The sequence below is a fragment of the Hemicordylus capensis genome, chromosome 3 (assembly GCF_027244095.1).
Source record: "Hemicordylus capensis ecotype Gifberg chromosome 3, rHemCap1.1.pri, whole genome shotgun sequence".
Lineage (NCBI taxonomy): Eukaryota > Metazoa > Chordata > Lepidosauria > Squamata > Cordylidae > Hemicordylus > Hemicordylus capensis.
Genome location: NC_069659.1, coordinates 216,201,543 through 216,212,813, shown reverse-complemented (window position 1 = coordinate 216,212,813; position 11,271 = coordinate 216,201,543). Strand labels below are relative to the sequence as shown.

General features: G+C 40.9%; 2 pseudogenes; both read left to right on the top strand.

Moving 5' to 3' along the window:
- The first annotated feature begins 4,355 nt into the window (after positions 1 to 4,355).
- LOC128350559 (ras GTPase-activating-like protein IQGAP2) lies at positions 4,356 to 5,576 on the top strand (annotated as a pseudogene).
- A 368-nt stretch (positions 5,577 to 5,944) lies between these two features.
- On the top strand, positions 5,945 to 6,450 carry LOC128350558 (ras GTPase-activating-like protein IQGAP2; annotated as a pseudogene).
- Positions 6,451 to 11,271: the final 4,821 nt, after the last annotated feature.

Sequence of the window (11,271 nt, the reverse complement as noted above, 5' to 3'; positions counted from 1 at the left end):
TTTTCAGTTTTAAAAATTGCCAGGGAGGATGCCACCCGAAGATCAGGTGACAGGGAATTCCATAGAGAGGAGCTATAAGCTTGTCATGGATGCTGGCTGGAATGGAAGACTGAGGCAGAACATCCCAAATGGTTTATGAGGAAATTGCTCACTTCCTTTGCTGATAAACTATTTGATACATTCATCATCAGTTCTATTCAGACAAGATAAGTTCCTTCAGGCATTGTCAGGATTCAGATGCTATTAGTATATCAGGTAAGGGCCTATTCACTTCCTCCTAAATCTCTTGGCACATTCTGCTTGAGGAAAAAGTGGGGAAAGAAGTATCAGTGAGTTTAGAGTAACAGTGAAGAGATGTAGCAGAACAAGCCTCAGCTGCCAAGGAACCTGTAATATCCCGCCATGTGGGGCAAATGTAAGCTTCATTGAACTGGTGTGGTTCATTGAACTGGTGTAGTTCATGAACTGGAGATGTACCAGTACATTTCTGCCTGGATACTTCCCTGGATGCACAGCCCAATGTCAAGTTGAAAAAGCAAGGTAAAGTTTGGATTCATGGAGCCTAATTTTAAAGCCAGCATAATATAGAAGACTATGCACAGTTTTTAACTGCTTATATGATGCACAAGTTAATGCAACCACCTTAACATGCAATTTCCATGCGTTCTAGGGCATGAGTGAAATGCTGCTCCCTGCTGCCATATGCAGCTTTGCAGGGGGCAGGGTTGAGGTCCTGGCCCTTGAGATGGACACCGGGGCTGCCGTCTTGGCTCCCATGCCAGGTGTTGTGGGCCAGCCAATGGGAGCTTGGGAGTGGCTGCATAAGCAGCTGGCTCCCAGTCACTCGTTCTCAGATGCTTTTGACTGAGCACTGAGAGTCTGCAGAGACTGAGAGGCTGCAGAGTCCTCCATGTGCACCAAGGAGCAGAGACCTCACCAGGCAACAACACTGTCCAGAGTGGTAGCAAAGTCCAAGACTCCAAGAAGTGGAAACAGCAGAAGTAGTGACAAGGAGATCGGCACTCACCACCAGAGTCCCCCCCCCACCCGCCCATCTCTGCCACATCTTCCGAGCTCAGGGAGCAGGACATCCTGGCAGCAATGAATCTCACTCACACAGGCTCTCACACCACTCCGGTGCTGACAGAGAGCAACAGACAGGCAGTTACCGTTTACATTAGATAGATGTATAAAATCAATCTAACTTAAGGAATCTAACTTAAGGAGCTTTCATGGTTATGCAGAAGAGGAAAACTTGCTTGCAAATGTTGTGATGTTGAGCAGTTGGCTCAAGTAACAGAAAGAAGTTTTTTAAAAACATGGGAGAAGAGTTTTTGAGTTCCAATTCATATGATCATTAAGATGGCTGTGTGCAAGACAGTGAACTTGAGATATTAACAATGGAAGATCTTGCCCATCCCAGTGAATTTCAATTTTTTCCAACTCATAATACTGCAAGCAGAATGTCTTGGCAGTATGGGGATTCTCCAAAGAACTCCAGGAAAAATACTTATTGATATCTTTTGATAAAAGCATGGAAGAAGAAAATGAAATACTACGGGAATAACTGAATGTGGTCTGGGAACAAAATGGGTCATCTTAATGATTTGGAAGTTTAAACCCAGTTACTGACTATGGCTTACTAGTTTTAAAAGTAGACCTAGATGTGCAGTTGTAAGAGTATCTCTTTCAGATTATTCATTTGGAAATGAACCTAGGAAAAATATGTATACTTGAGACCTCTGGACAGACCAAGAAAAAAGGACTGAAGAAGCAGTCTGCACCATGGTTGATATCTGCAGATGATTTAGTTGATGGAATGCATGGTTCAAGTGGTAGCTTTCTGAAGTCACAGAGGCTTTCCCATTTTATTCATGGAGTGGATGAAGATTATGTCGAAATTGCTCAGTTCCAACCATCTGTGATGTTTCTGTCTCTTTAAGCGGAGATAGTCTGAAACCAATGAAATCACCCAGATGTGGAACAGGACTCAACTATGGAGACTCAAAAGTCAATGAACAAGAGGATTCAGCTGTTACAGAACATCACCCACCTCAGGAAGTAATTGCCGATAAAATGATTGTGACAGGTATTTCCTGTGGATAAACTAACAGTGATATTGCAGCTTTGTGGATAAACTATCGGTGATATTGAAGCTTTTTATCAGCCCTACTGCCATTGAGCAGTCTTTAGCAGATACAAATGGGACAAGCCTTAATGCTGATAAAATAGGAACTGCAGAAAACACTGTCAAAGATGCTTCACAGGATAAAGAAGATTTCCCCAAAATGTTCCGCTACTGATTCTGCTTTGCCTAGAAGAACTGATGAAACCTTTGGGGGCAGATTCCTCTTTTGTCAAGGGCTATTACCTGGAACCTGCAAGTTCTGTGGAAGTGGCACACAACTGCATGAATGACTTGGCATGAGTGGCAAGCCATTTACCACTTAGAGAGCCCCAGCATGATATTGTGCTGGAAAGCAAAATGTTGGCTATCTGTTGAGCTATGAAGCTATTGGGATGGGAGTTGTAGATCTATCTGTCAATTTTATTTGCTTGCTTTTTGAATGTTCCCTAGTTAGATTTCTGACTCAAAAGGCAGGGACAACTATCTTTAACCTCTAGAGGTGAGTTATTTCCATTTCAGTTTTAGGCCTTACCTTCTTAGAAAAATTGGTGTTCGGAAACATGTTAAAATAGGGATTCTTGCCAATCTCTACATAAAATGGGGTTTCTTTCTCTCGATCAATGTGTTAGCTAGCAAGAAGGAAGCTACACTATGAGCAGCCTTGTCCCCTAAGGGTGCCCATGCAACTTTGTTACTCCACCCTGCCTTGGGTGAGGAAGGGGTATATGTCCTACAATCCCATGGGTGGAAGAGCCTGAAAACAAAGCCATTATCTCAGCCATACTGTACCAAGACAAAGAGGACGCATACAAATGAGATGGCAATCAGAACGAATCAGTTAGTGCTGAAAGTGTCTAGGATCCAGAAAATGCCCCCATAGAGCTGGTTGTCTTTATGTTACTTGCTAAAATGTCAAATGAGGCCTGTACTGTTGCACCAATGAAACTTGCAATGGTTCATACAGTAGGTCTTTAGAATTCTCGTAACTGAGGAGGGATTGCTCCACTCCAGATCCTCCATTTGGTTTAATTGCATTGTGAACTAACAACAAAAAATATTTATATTTGAGTACAAAGTTTTGGTTATAATTCAAACCTTGAATACAAGGTTTTGGTTATAACCAGAGTACAAGGTTTTGGTTATAACCTATAAATCCCTAAACAGCTTGGGCCCTGGGTATTTAAGAGAACGTCTTCTTCACTATGAACCACATCACCCACTGAGCTCTTCTGGAGGGGTTTGTCAGTTGCAGTTGCCACCGGCTCGTCTGATGGCTACTACGGAATGGGCCTTCTCCATTGCTGCCCCGAGACTTTGGAACACACTTCCTACTGAAATAAGAGACTCCCCTTCTCTTACAACTTTTAAAAGGGCAGTCAAGACGCATTTGTTGACTCAGGCTTTTAACTAGATACTGTTTTAATTGTGTTTTAATAGTTTTAACTTTTTAATTTTAATTGTTGAAATGTGTTAATCTTTTATTGACTGTTTTTATTGTTTTGTAGACCACCCAGAGAACTTGTGTTTTGGGCAGTATAGAAATGTATTAAACAAACAAACAATCAAATAAATAAAAATGGCAGTCGATAAACTTCTTCAACTTGGGTTCTCCCAGGAGGAAATTCTTAGATTAGGACATGATCAGGCCTGGCAGGTTATTAAGCAGCGTATTGCTGATACAGAATTACAAGCAGATACAGCCCGTCTAAGGAGTGGTATATATCTGGGGAAACAACTTTTTAATTCCACACCGGCAGCATATTTAGATAATATTCTTATCCCTAAATTTAGGTGCCCATTTACTCTTGCCCGCCTAAACGCCCTTCTGACGGCTGTTAGGGATGGTAGATACAAAGGGATTCCGTTTAACTTAAGGATCTGCCCCTGTGGAATGGGTGCTGTAGAAACTATCCCTCATGTTATTTTATATTGTAAATTTTACAGTGATGCTCGTTTAAAACTAATTTCTCCTCTCCTGGGGAAGTTTCCTGGGCACTCTGATGTATTTTACTTAGAGTTTTTGCTATCCAATTTTTATAAAGAGATTACCTTCAATGTGGCTAGGTTTTGCTACATTGTTTGTATTATACGTTGTAGTCTCATGCAATATTTTTTCTTTTCTTTTCTCTCTCTTCTTTCCCCTCTTTTCTGTTGTTGTACTATCTGATCTACGATCGTAATAAAGTAACTTGGACTTGGGCAGTCGATTTGGATGGCAATCTTGTCCATGCATATCAAAGAACTCTCAGAAGCTAAAGAGGAAAGAGGAGACTGCAAGATTGAAGAATGCTCAGTTTTGAAAGATGAATTAGATGTATATGAAGAGTCACTGACACAAGCCAAGATCCAGGGAAACATCAATCCGGTCAGCATTCACATAGCCTTAGCCAAAGTGAATGAGACTATTGACAGGCAATATGAAGTGGCACTGATGGCCAGCTTGCACAATTCTGTTTTGAGCCTGTTTGAAGTTCTGCCGCCGAGTTCCTCATGGTACCTAGCATGTTTATTTAACTCCAGGAGCACAGACTGCAGACAGCCGAGTTTCCACTTGTGCTTGACAAAAGTGAGATACAGAATGAAGTTAGGGTAGCCTATGGCAAAGCGGAGACTCACAAACTGAGATTTGCAATCTTCAGCAACAGAATGTCATGAACTACCCGGCATATTATGAACGATCTATTGTTGTTGAAATGCTATCAGCAGTGGTGTTGCTGAACCAGGTTTTGGAAAACAAGAACATAATGGCAACAAAGACTCATCTTAGCATCTCATCCATTGGCTTTAATAAGCTGGAAGAAGAGAATTTATAATGTTATGCTGATTCCCTGATGTCTATCAAGTTGGAAACTTCATCCTAAGGGTAAAAATATTAAGTTGGAATTATATCCAGAACTGTGTTGACATGCTTATACACAGATTCAAGAGGAAAATGATAGAATTGTAGCAATTGGTCACATTAATGAAGCTATTGTTCGTGGAGATCCTGGAAAAAACAGTAGAGGCGCTGCTGCTTCCTACAGCAAATATCCAGGGTATGAAAGAAGATAATTACCAAGATGTTCTCAAGAATGCAAAAACACTTAAATGTAATGATGATTCATCTCCCTTGGGCAGGATGAGATATAGAAAGGCATTTATGACGCTAACGGACACATGGGAAATGCATCAAAATTGGTCATCGGGATGACAGTGATAAACCAGTGTTTGAAAAAAGGCGATTCTGCACAGCCTGTGGGCATCTTACAACCTCCAGACCATTTCTGAGCTGTCTCGGAGTGTGCTGAAACCTACTATAATAGCCTGTTGTAAGCCAAGAATTTAAAAGCATGAGATCTTGATGAAGGATAGCTGAAGGAATCATACCCAAATCATCATGGATCACTGGTGAAGCGATGTTGAATATTGTTGGCCTAATTAGATCAAATTATAACAGAGAACGGCTGTGGTTTGCAGATGAGGATCTGACAATTCAACTGCAAGCTCAAGCAAGGGGATTCCCAGTACCCCCCCCCCCCCGGCAAAAAAAAAAAAAAAAGAACTTCCAAAGTCATGAGCCATCAGGCATAGGAATACGGGCATCCAGGACAGGGATACAAGCAATGGGAAATTTACTTCGAAAGATGTGCGATGTTTCAAAGAAATATTTCTTCTGTTATCAAGATTCAGTCATGAATCAGTACTTCAGCAGCTACAGTACTTTCAAGTAAAAATTCATTTGCAAAAATTCAAGTATTTCTTAAAGCAAACAAAGCTAGAGAGGATTGCAGACCATTGTTCTGAAAATCCCTCTCTGAATGTCTTGCGCAATTGGTTTACCTCATGAATCGGAGTGATTTAGACTTCCAAAAAGAGCTAGAAATCTGACCTAGTTAACAGCTGGAGGAAGATCTAAACCTGGTGGATATCAAGATAGGATTGCTGGTTAAAAACACAATAACTTTGCAGAATGTAGTGTTGCACTGCATGGAGCTGAATTTTTTTAAAAATCAGGTGGAGGAGATGATGATTGGGGACAAGCAGGACATCACAGGTGTGAGAAGGAGGAGGCCTATCAACATTTGCTTTACCTTCTCCGACTAATCCAACTTACCTGGCAAACCTGACCTTACAGATACCGCAGAATAAATCCGTCAAGTTTCTGGATACAGTTATTTTCACACTGTCCAACTCTGCTTCTGAAGCTGTTTAAACCCGCCTTGGAAGAAGAAATAAATCCCAATTTAGACTAGATTCATGATATTGTCACTGGAACTCCTACTGTCATCAAGATGGTGCTTAGCTTTGACAGAGGTGCTTGAGGGCAGTACAATCTGCATTAGCTGTTGGCCCTAGAGAACTTGAGAACTCTTTCCACGTGAAATTCCCAGGCAACAAGATGAGTTTTGGCAGATGAGTGGATCCACTCTGATCAGAGGAGAACTTTGGGCTCTGTGGCCGAGGTCCTTCAGCATGCTGCCTCGAACAATCTCTTGAAGGGGAAAGCACACATCTCTTATCAATGGATAGTCAACTCTCTCAAACATATGAAATATTCATTCAGCTGTGCAGCTGCCATCTCCAGTTTGGATTCTTTTCTTTGGCCACAGTTTTGTGTTTTGGGTCAGTCATCGGGCATGTCAGACCAACAGTGATACCAAGTTATGTCTTGCCAGCATGACTTAAGTGGAATGGCTTGGACGTCATGGATCACCTGGAGTCTCTTCTTGCCCATCTTGGATGAGTATATCACCAAGCGAGAGCAGAGGAACAGAACCATTCTGCTTGGCGAGGGATGACTCTACTGCCCCCATGTTCAGCAGCAGTATACCTCAATGCCCGATGCTGAAGATATGCCCTGGGAAGAGTGTTACAATAATTTTGCAACATACTCTAGTCTCACAATTTTGGAAATGGATGCTCAGAGTAAATAAAAAATAGGGACACAGTGACATGAGGAAGAGCACTCTATTGGCATTAATACAGTTATTTTTTACAAAAGCTAGCTAACTGTAATTTTTCACTAACGAATCAACAGTTTCTTGTTCTTCTTTCATACTGAGAAGCTACTCAATATGTTCTTCTCTCCAAAAAGAAAAAAGATTATCAAATTCAAACGATAGAAATTGGCTCAGAGGACTAGTGCTAAGTGCTGTCAATGCCAACAAATATTATGTTGGCAATTTTAAGAAGAAATTATAGGTATCTCCTCCACACATGGTTTTAAGTTGCTAAGTCTATGGTATTTTAATAAATTTGTTGTATTTTTAATCACATCTATTGGTGTTGTCTTCTTTCCCTGGTGTCTACAACAACGTAGCACATTTTAAAAGCTGTGCTTGGAGGGTACAGCTTCAGAACATTCACAGAGTGCATCTTTTGTCATTAAACACTATAGGGGACAAGGTAAAAAAATATCACCACTTACTGGTGTCTAGAGACAGCATAGGAAGAAAGACACAAAGTACTACATTGTAAAGGCTGTTAACAGAGGGCACAGCCTCTGAGCATACACAGATAAATTTCTGTTCTTAAAACCATATGCAGTTTCCCTATCCCATGTCTTTAAAAGAATCTCTCAATTATTCCCCCTCCATTTTTACAAGGACTGTTCCATTATCATGCCCTCCCAGTTTTTAAAGGAATCTTTCCATTATTCCTCCATCTCTGTGTTTAAAAAGATCCCCCCCCATTATTTTCCTTCCTTTTTGTTTTACAGGGTTTATTCCCTTATCACCCTCCCCCAGTTTTTAAAGGGATCTTTCTATTATTCTCTCCCCATTTTTAAAAAAGGATCTTTAGAAAGGGTTCTCCCATTATTCCTCCTGTTTTTTCCAGGCATCTTTCAGTTGCTTGCCACTCCCCCATTAACAGGAGCACTTACTCTAGAGTAAACATGCAAAAGACTGTTCTGTTAGGCAGCCACTGCATACACAAAATAGGTCCAGCAAACTTGTACAATATCCACATCGACAGGCTTGTAAATGTGACAGTTCCTGAATCCACTACCACCATTTATCTTCAATCGTCCTCTCCTATAATATCTACTGCCCTTGATAGCGAGGGTATGCTGTAGGTATGGAGTGTTACTCCAATAGAGGAAGTCCAAATGTTTTAAAAATAGATATGATTGTTTCACAAAGAAAAAGAAAAAAAAAAACAAAATCAAAGTCTATACTGTCCAAGAAATACACAGCTCACAGCACAACCAGTAACAGTTTACTGTTCTTCAGTCTGAGCCCCTTTATGCCAGGTACTTTCTTGGCAGTTGACTTCCAACAGACTCTATAGAACAAATCTATAGAATTCCTCCTGTCACTCTAAGTACCTGGCCACAATTGCCATGCTTAACTCAGTGACCCCCAAGACCAAGCAAAATATAGAAATATAAATGATTTTTAAGTGAACTACTTATTTTGGAGAGTCAGTTCTTCACAGTGCATACAAAGGTGATGTGGGAGTGCAGCTTGGCAAGAACTTAATGACACTCCCACAGCTATCAAAGTGATTGTATAGGACCACTCAGGGGTGTAGCAAGGTTGGAGTGGGCCTGGAGATGAGATTTTAAAATGTGCCCCTCACTGCTGATTAACAAAGGAGACTTTCAACCATGCAATGTGATCCTATGTATGTTTTCTCATAAATCCTAACAAATTCAGCAGAGTTTGCTTCCAGGTAAGTGTGCAGAGAATTGCAGCCTCAGGCAGCAAATCTAACCACATTTAGCTGGAAGTGCATTTCACTGAAACCAAAAGGACTTTGTAATTTTTTGTCATGAAACATGCCACTTATAGGACTTTTTTGGATGGTTTTTTAATTTTAAAAATATTAAATACCAGCAATTTGTCCAATCCACTTCACTTGAAATATTCATATTCCTCCCACATCTCTGCTCAAAACCAAACTCCTATGCTCAGTCATTCCAGGTGATCTAAAGGCTGGGGCTAAAATTGGGTTGTTTTTTTATGAAGGCAAAGGGCAGATTCTTCCATATCGTGGTGGAACTACTTTTTTTAAAAAATAGGGGTTTTTTAATTTTAAAAAATATTTTAAACCAGCAAATTCCTCGATCTCTGAATTAAATATTCAGAGTCATTTCAATCTGTCCTACACCCCCCCCCCCCACCACCTTACAGTATATTAAAGCTCTATGGCAAGCAATCCCTAAATATCCAAGGGGGGGATAATCACAAAAAGGAAATCACATCCTACCTCCATTACTAAGCCTGAGGAGTCAAAAGCTAGGTAGAACTGTGGTGGGCAAGGACAGCCAGCACTGGCCACCCTCCCTCCCTCCCTCCTTCCTTCCTTCCTTCCTTGCTGCTTGCCTGCCGGCACTCGAGTTCAGGCTTCAGGAAGGCCTGCATGGAGGCCTCTCTGGAAGCCTCACCCACCCACCAAACAGCTGAGAGGCAGAGACTGAAGGGGCCGCTGCAGCTTGCAGGCTGCTTCACTCCCCTGGCCAGAGCAGGAGGGCTAGCAGGAGAGGGGGCCAGCAGGCAAGGCATGGGGTACTGGCTAAGGGTCCTTGGGTGGCCCTCCAGTCCCTGTGGTTCTAGAGACATTTGTCTCCCCTTGCCCAATGAAACTTACGCCCCTGGGACCACTGTGGTTCTTGCTGCAACCAGCATTTGTCTTAAGCAAAATTCAAAGCAAATATTAGGAAAACTTTTGAGAAAGATTGAGTGCAACCCAAAAATCTTTTATAAGATGAGCAAAGTTTCTTGGGAAGTACGTGGGTGAGAGGAGAGTTTCCACACATCTTTAGATTTCACCTAAAATAAAAATCAAAGCAAATGTTAATGTTCCTCTTCAGGTGAAAGCTCAAAGGAATTTCAAGGAAAGCCAACATTACATTTCTCACAGGGAGGTTTTTCCTGCATGACTATGACGTATGAACCGGACTGAAGTCTGGTGAAGATCCAAGTTCTTTTGGAGGATATTTTTCTTTTATCTTGATTATTCTATATGACAAGCTACAAACCCATATTAAAAGCAATGGCAGTCTGTACGATGGTATAACACTGATAAAACCCAAACCAGACTTATCGTGTTGAACTTTTTGTATATGTAATAAAAAGTTGCAATTAAACAACCTGAAGGATAAAGAAGTTGAAATACATAATGTTGTGGGTTGTTTGTTTGTTTGTTTTTTACAAATGATTCATGCTGCCTCCCCTGAGATTTTATTTAAACCAAGAAGCTATAATCACAGGATTTAAAAAAACATTCAACTGCTGAGTACCTTGATTTTACCTTGTCAGGTTTATTAGTCAGGCTTAAAAGACTTCAAAAATTGTTTCAATGGGTGAAAAATACAGAAATGAGCAAATTATTTCTAGGATAAAACATTATCTAGAAACAGATCTAATAGACTCACTGTAATGCTGTGTACTTGTGCCATTGAGATCAGCCACAGCTACAATCCTCTTCTCAAGTACAGTACTGCAAAAGCTGAGAACAACCTCCATAAAGCTAGGAAGGGCTTCCTGTTCGTTAAGGGGAAGAAGAAGGCACCTAGATTCAATCCAGGCACACTGCCTACCCCATCTGCAATATGTGGAACCTGCAGGAGACATGTATTTGTCTAACCTGTGTCCCTGGTTCCCTAGCAAGGTGAAAAATCAGTTGAGCAATTTGAATTTTAATCATATCCAAACACACTCCAGTAGTTTTCTCCTTCCCTAACTGATTGATGCAATCAAGGGCCCCAATGATGTCATAAACAGTTTTATTCATCATCACAACATCTGATGATTTTTGTAGTCTTAAATATTTATAAATATTTGCCCCCACTCAGTGTCACACTGCAGCACAATATGGAAAAGTGAGAGGTAGGAAATACTCATAGATTTGTGAAGAAGAGGGTGCGAGATGAATCACAGTCCACCATTCACAACATACAGCCAAATCACAACATACACAATTGTTTGAGAGTCTTCTCTTCTTCTGAAACCAAAATCAAACAGGTGTGAAACATGGAGCATAGATTAAATTTTAATTGCATCTAAAAGAGCCTTGGTGTAAAAGTTGCTATTGCAGCATTTGACTTGCTTTGGTTAAAACTGTAATTAGAATGTGCCCAGCACCAAAATAATATCATCACACCCCAGTCTCATGCTGAGGGTAGTTGCTTTGTCTTCACATGTAACATGAAAACGGAG